This window comes from Chiloscyllium plagiosum, unplaced genomic scaffold, assembly GCF_037043375.1.
Source record: "Chiloscyllium plagiosum isolate Xiang-an unplaced genomic scaffold, Cpla_swu_hap1 HiC_scaffold_2, whole genome shotgun sequence".
Taxonomy (NCBI): domain Eukaryota; kingdom Metazoa; phylum Chordata; class Chondrichthyes; order Orectolobiformes; family Hemiscylliidae; genus Chiloscyllium; species Chiloscyllium plagiosum.
This window is the reverse complement of record NW_028270140.1, coordinates 111,804,486-111,821,739: the sequence shown is the minus strand read 5'-3', so window position 1 is coordinate 111,821,739 and position 17,254 is coordinate 111,804,486. Positions and strand designations below refer to the sequence as shown.

At 39.6% G+C, this 17,254-nt stretch overlaps 1 protein-coding gene across 6 annotated transcripts in view; it reads right to left on the bottom strand.

Moving 5' to 3' along the window:
• The window catches only part of LOC122559186 (hyaluronan and proteoglycan link protein 1-like), a 286,292-nt gene that overhangs the window by 92,978 nt on the left and 176,060 nt on the right, over positions 1-17,254 (bottom strand). The window contains exon 2 of one of the 6 annotated variants that reach the window (XM_087999673.1): positions 2,739-2,869. The exons of the other annotated variants lie outside the window; for them this stretch is intronic. The gene's annotated coding sequence lies outside the window, so the exon portion shown is untranslated. The remainder of the gene's footprint in view (positions 1-2,738; positions 2,870-17,254) is intronic. 6 annotated transcript variants of the gene reach the window in all.

Genomic DNA, 17,254 nt, shown 5'->3' with positions numbered 1-17,254 from the left:
CGTACCCTAGAACTCTGTGGGAAGCTAGTGAAGTGATTGCTGGGCCTCTTGCTGAGATATATGTATAATCGATAGTCACAGGTGAGATGCCAAGACTGGAGGTTGGCTAATGTGGTACCATTACTTAACAAAAATGGTAAGGAAAAGCCAGGGAACAATAGACAGGTGAGCCTGATGTCGGTGGTGGGCACCGTTGTTGGAGACAATCCTGAAGGACAGGATTTCCACGTTTTTGGAAAGACAAGGACTGATTAGGGATTGTGAACATAGCTTCGTGCGTGGGAAATCATATCTCACAAATTTGAATGAGTTTTTTGAAGAAGTAACAAAGAGGATTGATGATGACAGAATGCTTGACGTGATCTATATGGACTTCAGTAAGGCATTCAACAACATTCACCATGGGATATTGGTTAGCAAGGTTGGATCTCATGGAATACAGGGAGAATTAGCCATTTGGTTACAGAACTGGCTTGATGGTAGAAGACAGAAGGTGGTGGTGGAGGGTTGTTTTTCAGACTGGAGGTCTGTGACCAGTGGAGTGCCACAAGGATCAGTGCTGGGTCCACTACTTTTTGTCATTTATATAAATGATTGGGATATAAACATAGGAGGTATAATTACTAAGTTTGCAGATGACACCAAAACTGGAGGTGTAGTGGACAGTGAAGAAGGTTACCTCAGATTACAACAGGATCTTGATCAGATGGGCCAATGGGCTGAGAAGCCGCAGGTGGAGTTTAATTTAGATAAATGCGCGGTGCTGTATTTTGGGAAAACAAATCTTAGCAGGACCTATACACTTAATGGCAAAGTCCTAGGGAGTGTTGCTGAACAAAGAGATCTTGGAGTGCAGGTTCATAGTTCCTTGAAAGTAGAGTCACAGGTAGATAGGATAATGAAGATGGTGTTTGGTAAACTTTCCTTTATTGGCCAGAGCATTGAGTATAGGTGTTGGGAGGTCATGTTGCGGCTGTACAGGACATTGGTTAGGCAACTTTTGGAATATTGTGTGCAATTCTGGTTTCCTTCCTATTGGAAAGATGTTGTGAAACTTGAAAGGGTTCAGAAAAGATTTACAAGGATGTTGCCAGGGTTGGAGGATTTGAGCGTTAGGGAGAGGCTAAATAGGCTGGGGCAGTTTTCCCTGGAGCATCAATGGGTAAGGGATGACCTTCGAGAGGTTTATAAAATCATGAGAGACATGGAAAGGATAAATTAGACCTGAGGTAAGAGAGTCCAGAACTAGAGGGAATAGCTTTAGGGTGCGAGCAGAAAGAAATAAAAGGGACCTAAGGGGAAACTTTTTCACACAAAGGGTGGTATGTGCCTGGAATGAGGTGCCAGAGGAAGTGTGGAGGCTGGTACAATTGCAACATCTAAAAGGCATCTCAATGGGTATATGAATAGGAAGGGTTTAGAGGGATATAGGCCAAGTGCTGGCAAATGGGACTAGATTAGGTTGGGACATCTGGTCGGCATGGATGAGTTGGACCAAAGAGTCTGTTTCTGTGATGTACATTTCTATGACTATGACTCTATGCTGATGCCACCAAGTCTCTTACTGGGCCTGAACCCGTCTCCGCCACAATAGCCACGAGCCAGTGCCATTGATGCAATCATTGTAACTGAGCTCTCCAACAAGAGGTAAGTGAAAAAGTGAAAGAAAAGAAACGAAAATTAAAGCAGACGGAGTGGACGAGCCCTAGGCTCAAAAGTGCTACTCCACCGCCATCTTACAATGAAAGTGTACAACACTTTTCATTGTATTTTGTAACAAAATATACGTGACAATAAATAAACTAAATCAGATAATCACTCCTGGATTAGTAGCCATGCCTTCAGCAGCCTCTGCTCTAAGCCCTGAAATTCCCTCCCTGAGCTTCTCCATTGACCATCCTCACTTTCCTTTTCTAAAATAGTTCTTAAAGCTTCACTCATCTGCCCTAAAATCTCTTTCCATGTCATACTTCAGTCTGTAACACGCCTTTGAATCGCTGTAAAACTGATGGTCTTGAGCCTGTTCCCGCAGTCAATCACACTGTAGCTGTGTGCCAATTCCATTTCCCACTCCACAGTGAAACATTGAAGCTCCAGTATAAATTTCTAAGGAACACCACTCCTCACATTGCACCAAGTTACAAATCACATGACATCAGGTTAAAGTCCAACAGATTCATTTAAAATCACAAGCTTTCAGACTCCAGGGCAGTTTTCCCTGGAGCATCAATGGGTAAGGGATGACCTTCGAGAGACAAAGGATGACCTTTGTCAGGTGTTGGGTGACTTTTGACTTTGTCTACCCTAGTCCAACGCCAGCATCTCCACATCACATTGCACCAATTTAATACACTTACTTCTTAATTTCTAGATCCCAACATAGTACTGATGGACATCACAAGGACTGGTCTGTAGATTGCTTTTTGGTCAAAAGTGCCCATTAACGTTTGATTATGTCACTATTCTTTCACAGGATATGCCTATCATTGGTAATGCAGCATTTGCTGCCCATCCTGAATAGCTGTTGAAAAGGTCATTGTGAGCTGCCTTCTTGAACTGATTTCAACCACATGTTGAGAAGGAAGTTTCGGAGTTTTAACCCAGCAACGGTGAGGAGCTATATAGTTCCAAGTCAGAATAATGTTTGCTAATTGGAAACAAAGGGAATTGGACCTGCAGGAGGCACCTCTTTTCAGGAAGAGGTGGAAGAGAGAGTAAGGCTTGAGGCATTCACTTACGTTTGGAGAAAAGAGAGAGCTGGTTCTGTAGCAGGTGCCTCTACTTGGGAGCTGGCTGAATTTGAAAAAAATTCAGAATGATATCACAGGAAAAAGTTTATTGATTGGTGAGAAACTGTGGTCATGTTCAGCTGAAAATATGAAAAATGTATTAGAAAAGAAATAATTTAGAAAGATTTACATATGAAGTATAAAGCAATAGTGAAGTAAAGACAAGTCAAGGTTAAGCAAGGGAAAGCAACACAATTACATTAAAGTAAAATAAAATTAATGTGAGTAAAGTTATGACCTGGCAGGGCAGCTTGGTCTCGTGGAAAGCATGTGCTGTTATATGCAGGAAGCTGTGGATGAAACTGGTCACCTGGATAATGATATGTTCAGGAAGTGCCAGGAGCTGCAGAAGTCTGATTTGTGGGGATTTGGAGCTAGATTGGAGGGAAGACGAATATGTTGCATCTGAAAAGCGAAGGATTATGTGGATGGCACATTCACAGAGATCACACCACAAATTAGGAGAATGATCACCAGCCAGGCAAGACAGGAGTTCACGAGGGTCCCACTCACTAATGACTTGTCCACTTTTTTGATACTGGAGAGGATGCTTATTCTTGAGAGGAATGAAGTCAGGTTAGTTGATAGCACCATGGTAACTTCTGTTCAGGAGGTAGAAAAAAGGAGAGTAATGGTGATAGGGGATTCATTAATTAGCGGAACAGGCAACACTTTTGAGGCTACAGGTGTGACTCCAGTATGTTAAGTGATCTCCCTGGTGCTAGAGTCAAGGTTGTCACATAGCAGCTATTGGACATTCATGGGGGTTGTGGGAGAGTGTACAGTTGGAGGTTTTGGCATACGCTATCACCAATAATTTGGTTCCAAATGTGGATGAAACCCTGAAAGCAGATTTCAGGGAGCAAAGGAAGATATTGTAAAGCAGGATATTTAATGCAGAAGTTGTAAGATTGGACCCAGTCAGAAATGCTCATTTTTCCAGAAATGGGAGAACTGAGCAATTGAACATGTGTTTGGAAAATTGATATAGGAGGATTGGCATCAGATTTCTGAGGCTTTGGGTCCAGTTCTGGGGAAGGTGGGACTGTGCAAACCAGACTGCCTACATCAAGGGCAAATATTATCACAAGAAGATTTGCTGGGGCTATTGAGAAGATTTAAACTACTTTGGCAAGGGGGTGGGAACCTGAGGGTTAATTCTGTTCAACAAATTTGAAGCAGGGAATAGGAAGCAGAAAATTAATGAATGACTGAAAGACAGATGAAACAAAGGCTGAAAAGTGTGCAGCATTGGAACTTGATAGTTTTAAAAGGTAAACAGATAACGGCAAAGAGCTTAGCAAATAAAGATAATGAGTTGAGGGCAGAGATGATGGAACAGATCACAGAGGGAGCATGCTGTAAATCAAGCCCCACTATTTAATCACAAAAGTTAAAGATTTTATAAAGAAGACAGATTGGTAGAGGGATTAGAGAGGACATGTGGAAAAGCTTTCTCACCCAAAAGATGGTGAGTATCTGGAATTTTTTCCTCTGTTTGGTGATGAAGCAGTCACTGGCAAAAGTGCTGGACATTTGGTTTGGGGTATCAGGGTGGAGTCTTGAGGTGGGGACTGGACAGATTTGAATGGGGGGGGGGGGTGAATCATGTGTTGGTGGGACAAGATGAGGGAGATTAATGTGAATGATTGTGGCAGGATCAGTTGTATTGTTATCCAGGGCTAGGATTTTTTCTAATATTTCCTAGGTAACTATTGAGCTGTCTGAAGTCTATGTCTCAAGTTCAGAGTTAGATACTTTTTAGTGGCATCCTGAAAACAGGGAAATTTCACATTGGAAGTACAATTTTACGCTGAGCATCCCTTGGGGTCTTGATGTGCCTCTTAGAACATATGTCAAGTTTCTAACAATTCAGAGACCAGACAATCAGGTCTTTTTATATTATTGGTCACACAATTTAGTCAATATATTTAGCTACTTTGCCTTTGATATCTTGATCCAAAGAACACATATAAATGGTAAAAAAAAAGTTAGACCCAATACTGATCCCAGTGGCACACCACTTGTTATGTCTTGCCAACCAGAAAATGACTCATTTATGTCTACCCTGTTTCCTGCTAGCTAGCCAATCTTTCATCCATGCCAATATGCTCCTCCAACACCATGAGTTTTTATTTTCTGCAATTAGCTTTGATGTGGCACTTTATCAAATGTCATCTGGAAATCTGTGCATAGTACATCACTGTTTCCCTTTTATCCACAGCATATGTTACTTCCTCAAAGAACTCCGATATATTAGTTAAATATGATTTCCTTTTCACAAAAAGACTCTGCCTGATTACCTTGAACTTTACAGAATGTCCTGTTACAATGTCTTTCATTATATCTTCAAACATTTTCCCTATGATTGCTGTTAACTGGTCTCTACTTCCTGATTCCTGTCCTTCCTTTTTAAATAAAGGAGTTATATTAGCTATTTTCCAAATGAATGGAATCTTTCCCAAATCTAGGAAATTTTGTAAAATAAAAACAATATCAATTATCTCACTTGCCATTTCTTTTAAGACCCGAGGATGAGGTCCATAAAGAATCCGAGCATTTGTCAGCCCACGGCTCCAACAATTTATTCAGTAGCACTTATCTTCAACACAATCCAATAGAGAGCTGCCTCCTTCCCATTGAATGTAATGTTCATGGCATGTTAAATGTGCAGTATTTATGACATTCATAATAGTTTGTGGAACAAACATAATCCATACATTTATCATCCAATGGGCGAACTCCTCCAGAATCAGAGCTGCATATTGTTTGTGTGCTCTATGGATTCAACAATTCCACTTCAATCATAGCATAGCCGTTGTCTATACGTTCACCATTATATACACTGGTTGCAACATAAAATTGAAGCAAAATGCTTCTGAGAATTATCTCTAGGATTTTTAAAATGCAAATCTTTTATCAGAGCTAGAATTCAGTTGATCAGGATTGCCATGTCCTAATCATATTCAGCACTAGTGTTTATCGATTCAACTATCCATTCAAAGAGTCATAGAGTCATAGAGATGTACAGCATGGAAACAGACCCTTCGGTCCAACTCGTCCATGCAGACCAAATATCCCAACCCAATCTAGTCCCACCTGCCAGTACCTGGCCCATATCCCTCCAAAACCTTCCTATTCATATACCCATTCAGATGCCTTTTAAATGTTGCAATTGTACTAGCCTCCACCACTTCCTCTGGTAGCTCATTCCATACACGTACCACCCTCTGCATGAAAAAGTTGCCCCTTAGGTCTCTTCTTTATTTTTCTCCTCTCACCCTAAACCTATGCCCTCTAGTTCTGGACTCCCCAACCCCAGGGAAAATACTTTGTCTATTTATCCTATCCATGCCCCTCATGACTTTATAAACCTCTATAAGGTTACCCCTTAGCCTCCAAAGCTCCAGGGAAAACAGCCCTAGCCTACTCAATCTCTCCCTGTAGCTCAAATCCTCCAACCCTGGCAACATCCTTGTAAATTTTTTCTGAACCCTTTCAGGTTTCACAACATCTTTCCGATAGGAAGGAGACCAGAACTACACGCAATGTTCCAACATTGACCTAACCAATGTCCTGTACAGCCGCAGCATGACCTCCCAACTCCTGTACTCAATACTCTGGCCAATAAAGGAAAGCATACCAAATGTCTTCTTCACTTTCCTATCTACCTGCAACTCTACTTTCAAGGAGCAATGAACATGCACTCCAAGGTCTCTTTGTTCAACAACATTCGCTAGCACCTTGCCATTGAGTGAATAAGTCCTGCTAAGATTTGCTTTCCCAAAATGCAGTACTTCACATTTATCTAAAGTAAACTCTATATGCCACTTCTCAGCCCATTGGCCCATCTGATCAAGATCCCATTGTAATCTGAGGTAACTTTCTTCGCTGTCCACTACACCTCCACTTTTGGTCTCATCTGCAAACTTACTAACTATACCTCTTATGCTCACATCCAAATCATTTATATAAATGATGAAAAGTAGTGGAAGCAGCACTGATCCTTGTGGCACTCCAGTCTGGTCACAGGCCTCCAGTCTGAAAAACAACCCTCCACCACCATCTTTGAGCCAGTTCTGTATCCAAATGGACAGTTCTCCCTGTATTCCATGAGATCTAACCTTGCTAACCAGTCTCCCATGGGGAACCTTGTCAAGCGCCTTACTGAAGTCCATTTAGATCACATCTACAGCTCTGCCCTCATCAATTCTCTTTGTTACTTCTTCAAAAAGCTCAATCAAGTTTGTAAGATATGATTTCCCACGCACAAAGCCATGTTAACTATCCCTAATCAGTCCTTGCCTTTCAAAATACATGTACTTCCTGTCCCTTAGGATTCCCTCCAACAACTTGTCCACCACCAATGTCAAGCTCACTGGTCTATAGTTCTCTGGCTTGTCCTTACCACCCTTCTTAAACAGTGATACCATGTTAGCCAACCTTCAGTTTCCCGGCACCTCACCTGTGACTATCAGTTATACAAATATCTCAGTAAGAGGCCTAGTAATCACTTCCCTAGATTCCCACAGAGTTCTAGGGCACAGAAGATAATGTCCTGAGGATGTTTGCACTTTTATGCCTTTCAAGACATCCAGCACTGTATAATGTGGACATTTTTCAAGATGTCACCATCTATTTCCCTACATTCTATATATTCCATGCTCTTTTTCATAGTAAATACTGATGCAAAATACTCCTTTAGTATCTCCCCAATCTCCTGTGGCTCCACACAAAGGCCGCCTTGCTGATCTTTGAGGGGCCCTATTCTCTCCCTAGTTACCCTTTTGTCCATAATGTATTTTTAAAAACCCTTTGGATTCTCCTTAATTCTATTTGCCAAAGCTATCTCATGTCCCCATTTCGCCCTCCTGATTTCTCTCTATACTCCTACTGCCTTTATATACTTCTAAGCATTCACTCGATCTATCCTGTCTATACCTGACATATGCTTCCTTTTTTTTCTGAACCAAACCCTCAATTTCTTTAGTCATCCAACATGCCCTCTCCTACCAGCCTTTCCTTCCACCCTAACAGAAATATACTGTCTGTGGATTCTCGTTTTCTCATTTCTGAAGGCTTCCCATTTTTCAGCCATCCCTTTAACTGCGAACATCTGCTCCCAATCAGCTTTTGAAACTTCTTGCCTAATACCATCAAAATTGGCCTTTCTCCAATTTAAAACTTCAAATTTTAGATCTGGTCTATCCTTTCCCATCACTATTTAAAAACTAATAGAATTATGGTCGCTGGCCTCAAAATGCTCCCCCACTGACACCTCAGTCACCTGCCCTGCCCATGTTGGTTCAATGGTTAAGCACTGCTGCCTCACAGCATCAGGGACCTGGGTTTGATCCTACCCTCAGATGACTGTGTGGAGTTTGCACAATCTCCCTGCTTCTGTCCAGTCCAAAGAAGTGCAAGATAGGTGCATTGGCATGCCCATAGTATGCAGGCTAGGTGAACTAGCCATGTGAAGTGCAGGGATTGGAGAGGGTGGTGGGTCTGACTGGGGTGTTCTTTGAAGGGTGGAGTGGACTCAATGGGCCAAATAGTCTGTTTCCACACTGTAGGGATTCTATCATTCTATCCCTTAGGATGCACTCTACATGTGAACATTAAAAGGCAACATGACTGTTTATGGCATCCAGGAAGATTGTAAACAGATTTGACATATTTTGGGAAAGCTAAAAGTTTGGACAACATATTATATATTGTGTAGAAGTATTCAAAACTGTGTTTTGGCATTACTTTAATGCGACTCAATGACATTGCACAAGTTTCTCTGAAGTCAGTTTATATTACTCTCTTGTGATTCACTGATGGCTGTAAAATACATCAGTCTTTTCCCATGAGCTGTCAGTTTACTTTTCTTATGGGAAGAGACAATAGGCTGAACATTCATCTCCCAACACTGATCAAAGCCACATTGTGGGTCCCAAAAGATGCCTTTTGGGATTGTGTACTTATCCTGTACACCCCATCTTTTGCCATTTTTACTGTGTCAGGTATTGTGGTGAATCATGACATGACACCTGCTATTCAAAAACCTGCTCCAGGTTTATTTTTGCCTCAGATTTTTCTGGGTTCTTGAAGGCTGCATGAATGATGCCAGGTAAGTCAGTGTGTGTACCTTGAGAGAAATTTGGTGTGAACAGGTACCTTTAAAATTTCTTTCTAATTTCAATGGTCATAATTATATGCCATTTCAAAAGTCAAATATGGTATTAATGCAGTGTTTGAACATAACAACTCATTCTTAATTACAGAAAATCAGCTATGAATGTTTATGGAGGATCATTTGGTTGATTTCCAAGTTGACTTAATGTCCTGATATCTGCTGAGCCTTTGATACATTCTTCTAGTATCTGTCAGGTACTGAAACAATGAGCTGTATAACATTGACAAGTCTTTGAAGTACTCATGAAATAAGCAGACAATCAGTAATTCACCATTCACCTTGAGAACAAAATTCCTAGAACAACTCAAAAAGAATCATCAAACACAGCAACTAAAGTCTCATTAAATATAGCTTTAATCAAGTTAACATCTTCCAATCTTGTGCAAATAAAAACAGCATTGAGTAACCTCTTTAAAGAAAGATAAGCAAACTCATAAAACTGCCAATCTGTAAAAGAAAGCTGTCCCTTCAAAGCTGTGCAAAAAGTATCCAACAGGTGGAGTCATTGTGAATCATGGGTATTAATGTTAAATCGATTGAGAAGATATAAAAAACTTCTGAGTTAAATGTAATAAAGCAAAAATGTGTTGTAAACTAATAAGTTAAATGTATTCAAAGATATATAAAGCCAGAAGATGGCAGGGGTTTATGGTGTGTGTTTGATATAAGATTTTCACTACAAGGCTTTGTGTAAATGCATTGAACTTCTGGTGTAGAATATTAGTAAAAGGAAACAGTTGAGTCAAAATGTAAAATTTTGGGGGAGAGGGGAGTGGGGTGATTATGACTCCTGATTATGACCAGTGGAAGAATGGATCAACCATGTGGACAGTACAAAGGGAGAACTGTAAACAAGAGAAATGAGGACAGATATGCTATAAATATCATTGAGAAGGAAATACGATTTGGGACTTACAATAAATGAATAGAATCATAGAATCCCTACGGTGCATTTGGCCTCTCAAGTCCACACCCGCCCTCCGAAGCGCATAGCAACTCAGAACCTGTGGTGGCAGAATCTTTTAATTGTATAGTATTGGACACTGGATACATGTTTACAAGAACAGACTAGCTAAAATGTTGCCCAAAATCTGACAAAAAAAAATTGGAACAAAGTTTAAAAAATGGAGAATTCCAACAGTTTCAGATTTGGGGATGGTAACATGTATCTTTAAAAAGAGTAGTCATTCCATTCATAATATCAATCATTTTCATAGAATCCCTACAGTGTGGAAACAGGCTATCCAGCCCATTGAGTACATACTGACTTTCTGAAGAGCAGCACACCTAGACCCACTCTGTACTCTATCCCTGTAACTCTACATTTTCCATGGCTAAGCCACTGAGCATGCACATCCCTGGATCATCAATTTTGCATGGTCAATCCACCTAACCTGCACATCTTTGGACTATGAGAGGAAACCGGAGCACGGGGAGAAAACCCATGCAAACATGGGAAAAATGTGCAAACACCACACAGACAGTCGCCCAACGGTTCGAATCAAACCTGGGTCCCTGGTCCTGTGAGTAAGCAGTGCTAAACTTGTAATATCCAGTGAAATGTTCTTGTTATGAAATAGGCCATTGATGAAGAAATCATAGATGAAGCTGGATTTGGAAATTGTAAAGCGATTTGATTGGACATCAGTCAATTGAAATTTAAACAAGCAGGACGCTCTTGTACTCCTTTAATGGGACATAATCTCTTGACTGAAGGAACTGACAAAGTTTAATTAACATCAGGGATGGAAATTTAGAAGACAGAAAATCAGTATGTTTAAAATTACATAGAAAGTTTTCAACAATTTTCCAAAAAAGTAAGAACTAGAGTAAAGAATGCAGCAAGATGGAATAAGCTTATAGAACAGGTAAGCAACATACAATATGAAAGAAAGACTAAGGACACCATCATAATCTACAGTAAAATTTCTCTTAACAAGAGATTTCAATGAACTAGTGTAATGGATTTAAAGATATTGGAGAAAGGAAAACACAGTTTCATTTTACATTTCATAGGTGTGGCAACTCAATTTTCATCAGTTGGCAATAATATATAGTAACAATAAGAAAATAATTTTAGATATGGTAATGGAAAAATGGATCGGGACCAATCTTGAATCACTAGTGGAGTTTCTCATAGATAAGGTAAGGGAATTAGCTTATGATATATTTAGAGGTAAGTGTGCAAATAAGAATAATTGTGACTACAGCAGCAGAAAGCCCTTTTAGCAATGGTGTTGAAAAGAACCATGCAGTTATCGAGAAAATTATTCAGAAAGGTTCGGCAGATCAACCAATCTGTAAATGATCATCCACATCAGCATGAGCTGTCCATGCAAAAGAAAAGCTTAAAACTTAATGCAGATCCTTGGAGGATATAATCCGTATCAATTGGTTTTAGCAGAAATTCTAAATTTCTATCAGCAATAAGTGATCAGGCCCAAACTGCAAAGTGCCTGCATTGCATAAAGACAGAAAGGCTTTCATTAAAGCCCAAGTCTTAGAAAGAGTGAGCCTTAAGATATAATGTAAGATCATTGAAAACCAGTTTCAATCAGGGAGATATGATTCACTAGAAGACAAAAGGACTTAAAGAGTAGAGATGACTGGGAAGGGTTATTGAGAAATGTTAAACAGTGTACACTCAGTTTTGAAGTACTGGGTAAGACAGGAGGAATGGGATTAGTCATTTTAGTGACACCTCATATACCAATCTTTCCAATGCTTTTTTTTTCCAAGCATGGCAGGATTCATTATATTTTTTAGTGGAAAGAAATGACAAATGTTGTCTATTAGCTTGGGAATCAAAAGTTGAACAAAAGCAGTAGTTACAAACACCTTAGTTGCAGAGATACTTGCACTTGTAGAAATGACAGATGTGGCTATGCAATTATCTAGTAATATAAAGGGACTCCTATATAAGGGCCAATTGTGCCTAGAGGATGTTATGTTGATAATCAATCACTATGGGAAAATGTTTGCTTAATGTGCAACGTTGCTGAAAAGAGATTGGAGATTGGTCCTATGAGTATAATGGAGATGTTAGAATGAAAAGAAATTTCAAAAGTAAAATATGTAAATATAAGTAATCAGTTATCAGATTGCTTTACAAAAATAGACTGTTGTATGAAAAATTGTTGGATGTCCTCAAATAGGGGTGTTTTGTGCTGTGATTGTATTGTGCTATGATGATTTATCAGAACAAAATCATATCCATGCTGCTACCTTATTAAATTATTTTCAATATGGGAGTTTTGAGTTTGTTAAAGAGTGTATAATAATGCAACATGCAACATTTTATCATTTTGTGTACTTCCTTACAAATTTATTTTTTGTTATTGAAAGAAAATACTTATTCTCTAATTCTGTTATCAGGAGACTAAACATCTAGGAATTAAAGGTAACAAGGCAACAGTCATCATGCACAAACTAGTTAATTGTATTTAAATATATATTTAAAAGTCAACCAGAAGATGGCAGAGTTTTATTATGTGTGATTGGTGAAATAACAATCTTTCGAGAAAATGCGCAGAATTTTTGTTTTCAAAGCATTTAACTTCCAGAGTGAAACACTGGAGTTCAGCCAGACATTCACAATGAGGCTATCAGGCAAAAGAGATGAATGGCATGTGACAGTCAGGGGTTGAAACCAAGAGGGCTTAACAACAATGAAGAGAATTGGGACAATGTGCAGGTAGGTGCAGATGGGCTATTCAACATGCTGGCCACCTTTAGTTTTACTCAATGTGTGGAAGTAATGACTCAATCATTCAACCAGCTCTTGAAGAATAAAATTTTGCAGAAATGCATTGCTTTTTAGAAATTGGGGGTATGCGATGTCTGGAATGGCCGACAAGTAGTTCCCAAACCAGCAATGAAAATCTGGCTCAACTTGGATAAATTTGCGAATGTATGTACGAACACACCAAATGGGAGCATGTGTAAGCTATTCAGCAGCTTGAACATGTCCTGCCATTCAATAAAGTTGTTACTGATCTAATTATTCAACATTCAACATCCTGGTATAATCATTGACCAGAAACAGAAACAAGAACAAATAGAGTCTAGGAATCCTGCAGTGAGTAAATCACCTTCTGACTCCCCAAAGCCTACTCACCATCACAAAGATGCAAGTCACAAGTGTGATGGAATAGTTCCATGTCTGGATCTGTGCAGCTCCAATAACACTCAAGAACCGTAAGGACAAAGTAGCTGCTTGATTGTACCATATCCACCACCAACACACAGTAGCAGCATTGTGCACCACCTACAGAAATTCACCAAGGCTCCTTAGACAGCACTTTACAAACCCAAGACCAGTACTATCTGAAGGACAATGGTAGCAGATACAAGTGAGCACCATTATGTACAAATACTCCTCCAAGCCACTCACCATTCTGATTTGGACACATATTGCTATTCCTATATTGTTCCTGGGTCAAAATCTAGAAATCCATGCAAAATGGAATATAGTGATGTGAGCAATAAGAGGTATAGTTAGTAAGATGACACCAAAATTGGAGGTGTAGTGGACTGTGAAGAAGGTCACCTCAGATTACAGGGTGGCACGATGGCTCAGTGGCGGCACAGTGGCTCAGTAGTTAGCACTGCTGCCTCACAGCGCCAGGGTCCTGGGTTCAATTCCCGCCTGTCTGTGTGGAGCTTGCACATTCTCCCTGTGTCTGCGTGGGTTTCCTCTGGGTGCTCCAGTTTCCTCCCACAATCCAAAGATGTGCAGGTCAGGTGACTTGTTCATGTTAAATTGCCCACAGTGTTAGGTGCGTTAGTCAGGGGTAAATGTAGGGGAATGGGTTTGGGTGGGTTTCTTTTTGTAGGGGCAGTGTGGACTTGTTGGGCTGAAAGGCCTGTTTCCACACTGTAGAGAATCTAATCTAATCTAATTACAGCAGGATCTTGATCAGATGAGCCAATGGGCTGAGGAGTGGCAGGTGGAGTTTAATTTAGACAAATGTGAGATGCTGCATTTTGGGAAAGCAAATCTTCGCATGGTAAGGTCCTTGGGAGTGTTGCTGAACAAAGAGATCTTGGAATGCAGGTGCATAAGTCCTTGAAAGTAGAGTCGCAGGTAGATAGGTTAGTGAAGAAGGCATTTGGTATGCTTTCCTTTATTGGTCAGATCATTGAGTACAGGAGTTGGGAGGTCATGTTGTGGCTGTACCAGACATTGGTTAGGCCACTTTTGGAATATCGCATGCAGTTCTGGTCTCCTTCCTATTGGAAGGATGTTGTGATACTTGAAAGGGTTCAGAAAAGATTTACAAGAATGTTGCCAGGGTTGGAGGATTTAAGCTACAGGGAGAAGTTGAACTGGCTGGGGCTGTGTTTCCTGGAGGGTCGAAGGCTGAGGGATGACCTTATAGAGGTTTATAAAGTTATGAGGGGTATGGATAGGGTAAATAGACAAAATCTTTTCTGGTGGGTGGGTGAGTCTAGAACTAGAGGGCATAGGTTTAGGGTGAGAGGCGAAAGCTTTAAAAGGGATCTAAGAGGCAACTTTTTTGTCCAGAGGGTGGTACGTGTATGGAATGAGCTGCCAGAAGAAGTGGTGGAGGCTAGTCCAATTGCAACATTTAAATGGCATCCAGGTGGGTTTATGAATAGGAAGGGTTTGGAGGGATATGGGCTGGGTGCTGGCAAGTGAGACTAGATTAGGTTAGGATATCTGGTCGGCATAGGCGAGTTGGACCGAAGGGTCTGCTTCCATGCTGTACATCTCTATGACTCTATGACACTAAGAAGGTAGCTCATCACCACCGTTTCAAGGGGAATTAAGGATAGGCAATAAATGCTGAGGCAGCCAGCATTGTCTACATCCAATGAATGAATAAAACAAAAAATCACCACTCACCAGATAACTTTTCACTAACTTGTTTACCTGGAATCTAATGACTTCGTGATTGTACATTCAAGAACTCTGTTCCCACTCCCTTTTGAAGAAGAGTTTTAAAAATTCACAACCATCTCAGACAAAAGATTTATCTTTATTTCTGTCTTAAAAAGGTAGACCCTTTTTAACAGAGCTCTGAAGTTGGCAACAGAAACTATGCTTGAAGAGAATCTCGGAGTTTGCACTATTGTGTTATAGCCTTGCCTCTGGTGTGCATGTCTCCAGAACATGATTGCATCTTAGGAGTGTGTGATGAATAAGTTGACCCCATAACTTTAACTCTGATCTTGGTCAGCCTGACATCAACAGCTTTCTGCCACCTTTCATTGATCGATGTCATTAATTTTCTCTAAAGTTTTAAAAAGAAAATCACTCATCATGGAATGTTCTCCAATAATTTTTGGAAAATTTCAAAGGCTTACATTAATTTTGTTCAGCTGGAAGTCACATTCAATGGGTTCATTACTAAATATATCATTCAGCTCAACTATCTTAATATTCTCTCCTACAGAACATTATTTTTTGGGAAAAATGCCCAAATGCATTTTATTGTTAGCTGTAAAGCCAAAACAGTGTGGGGAGTAGGGATGGGTATTGAAGCTTATTAAATCTGAACTTACTTTTCCTTACTGAACATGGTGGACAACAATACATTGTAATTGAAGAATGGATTTGTTGCATACCTCAACGTGTCTCAGGCAAATTAACCCCTCGCTCCCACCCCACAACCAATTAGTTGATCATTTCCACTCGGAGCATGTGTGAAATATAAGTGGAACTTTTCAACCTGTGTTAGAAGTTTTAGAATTGTATGAATTAATGCCAAATTAGTCTGGCAGAAAGACAATATCAAAATTAAGGTCATTTATAAATTATTAGTATGGCTCTGTAATGGTGCTAAAATCTATTGAAACAAATGGAAAATGTTTTTCACATATCTGTAGCTATCTCACATAGGGAACTTCACAACTCAAGTTGGCCAAATGTAATCCAGTTAGCTTTCTCTCCTACCATGCAATAGTGCATAACATATGAATAAAAATAAATGTTTTATCATTGCATTTTAAACAGAACAGTTCAGATTTTTACAAATTCATGGAAAATCAATGTTGCAATTTGGAAAGAAAAGCTTCAAAGGCAATATTCTATAATTGATCATTTTAATTTCCATTGCTATTTGCTCTCATCCATGCTTCTCAGTGCAAACTATTCTAGTGCAAGCTTAATCAGCGTTCCATTTTGAACCCCTGTAGTACTGAGCTTATTTGAAACTGTTGTCGTTTCATAACCCGCATGCAGTCCAGTTTACCCAGGTCCTGTTGGAACTTGCATTGGCTCATGGTAAAGCAAATTTTAAAATTCTCATTTTGAAATCCTACCACAGCCTCACTCCTCCTGAACTCTGTAGTCTTCTGCAGCCATTCAAAGCATCTGTACCCTTCTAATTCCAGCCTATTACATATCCTCAATTTTAATTTCTCCTTATTCATGGAATTTAGGCATTGCTGGCTCGGCCAATACTTATTAATAATTACTAATTGCCCAGAGGGCAGTTACGAGTCAACCAGATTGCTATGGATCTGGAGTCACATATAGGCCAAACCAGGTAAGGGTGACAGATTTCATTTCTTAAGGGACATGAGTGAACCAAAGGCAATCATTGTGGTCACATGGTCATCATTCTTTTTATTCTCATTTGTTTTGAATTCAAATTTCACCATCTGCCATGTTAGGATTTGAACCCATCATCTCCACAACATTAGCCTGGCATTCTGGATTTCTAGTCTAATTTTCTGTCACTGCCTCCTCCTACAATTGGTGGTCAAGCCTCCAGCTACCTAGTTTCTAAACTGTAGAATTTATTCCTTCATTCTTTATGCCTTTTTTTCCTCTTTTTACACACTTACAAAAAAAAATTATCTTTTTACTTTTGTTCCATGCTCCAATGTCTCCTTGTTTGGCTCTGTGTTAGATTTTGTTTGCCAACATTCTTGCAAAGTTCCACTAGACATTTTATAATTACAAGTTTCTATTGAGGAAGAAGTTAAAAACCAGCATAAAAGCAGTTTGCATTTTATTTTTACCTTTTTGTCCACCTTCCTTATTTTTATTAAAATGTCATACTGCCCTTACACTTCATCACTCAGTTAAAATGATGGATTTATGTGTGAGTGAACAAAATTAAAATACATAAATCAAAGATGTAGTAAAGAATATGGAACAAATGAAGCCAACTCATGCCACAGGCACCATAAACGCTACACTATCATTTACTTTGTTTTTATGAGGAGGGATGAAATAAACTGGACAAAGCTTTTTCCTTGTCTCAAACAAAATAAAAATGCAGGATATTTATCTAATCTCATGTTCTATATA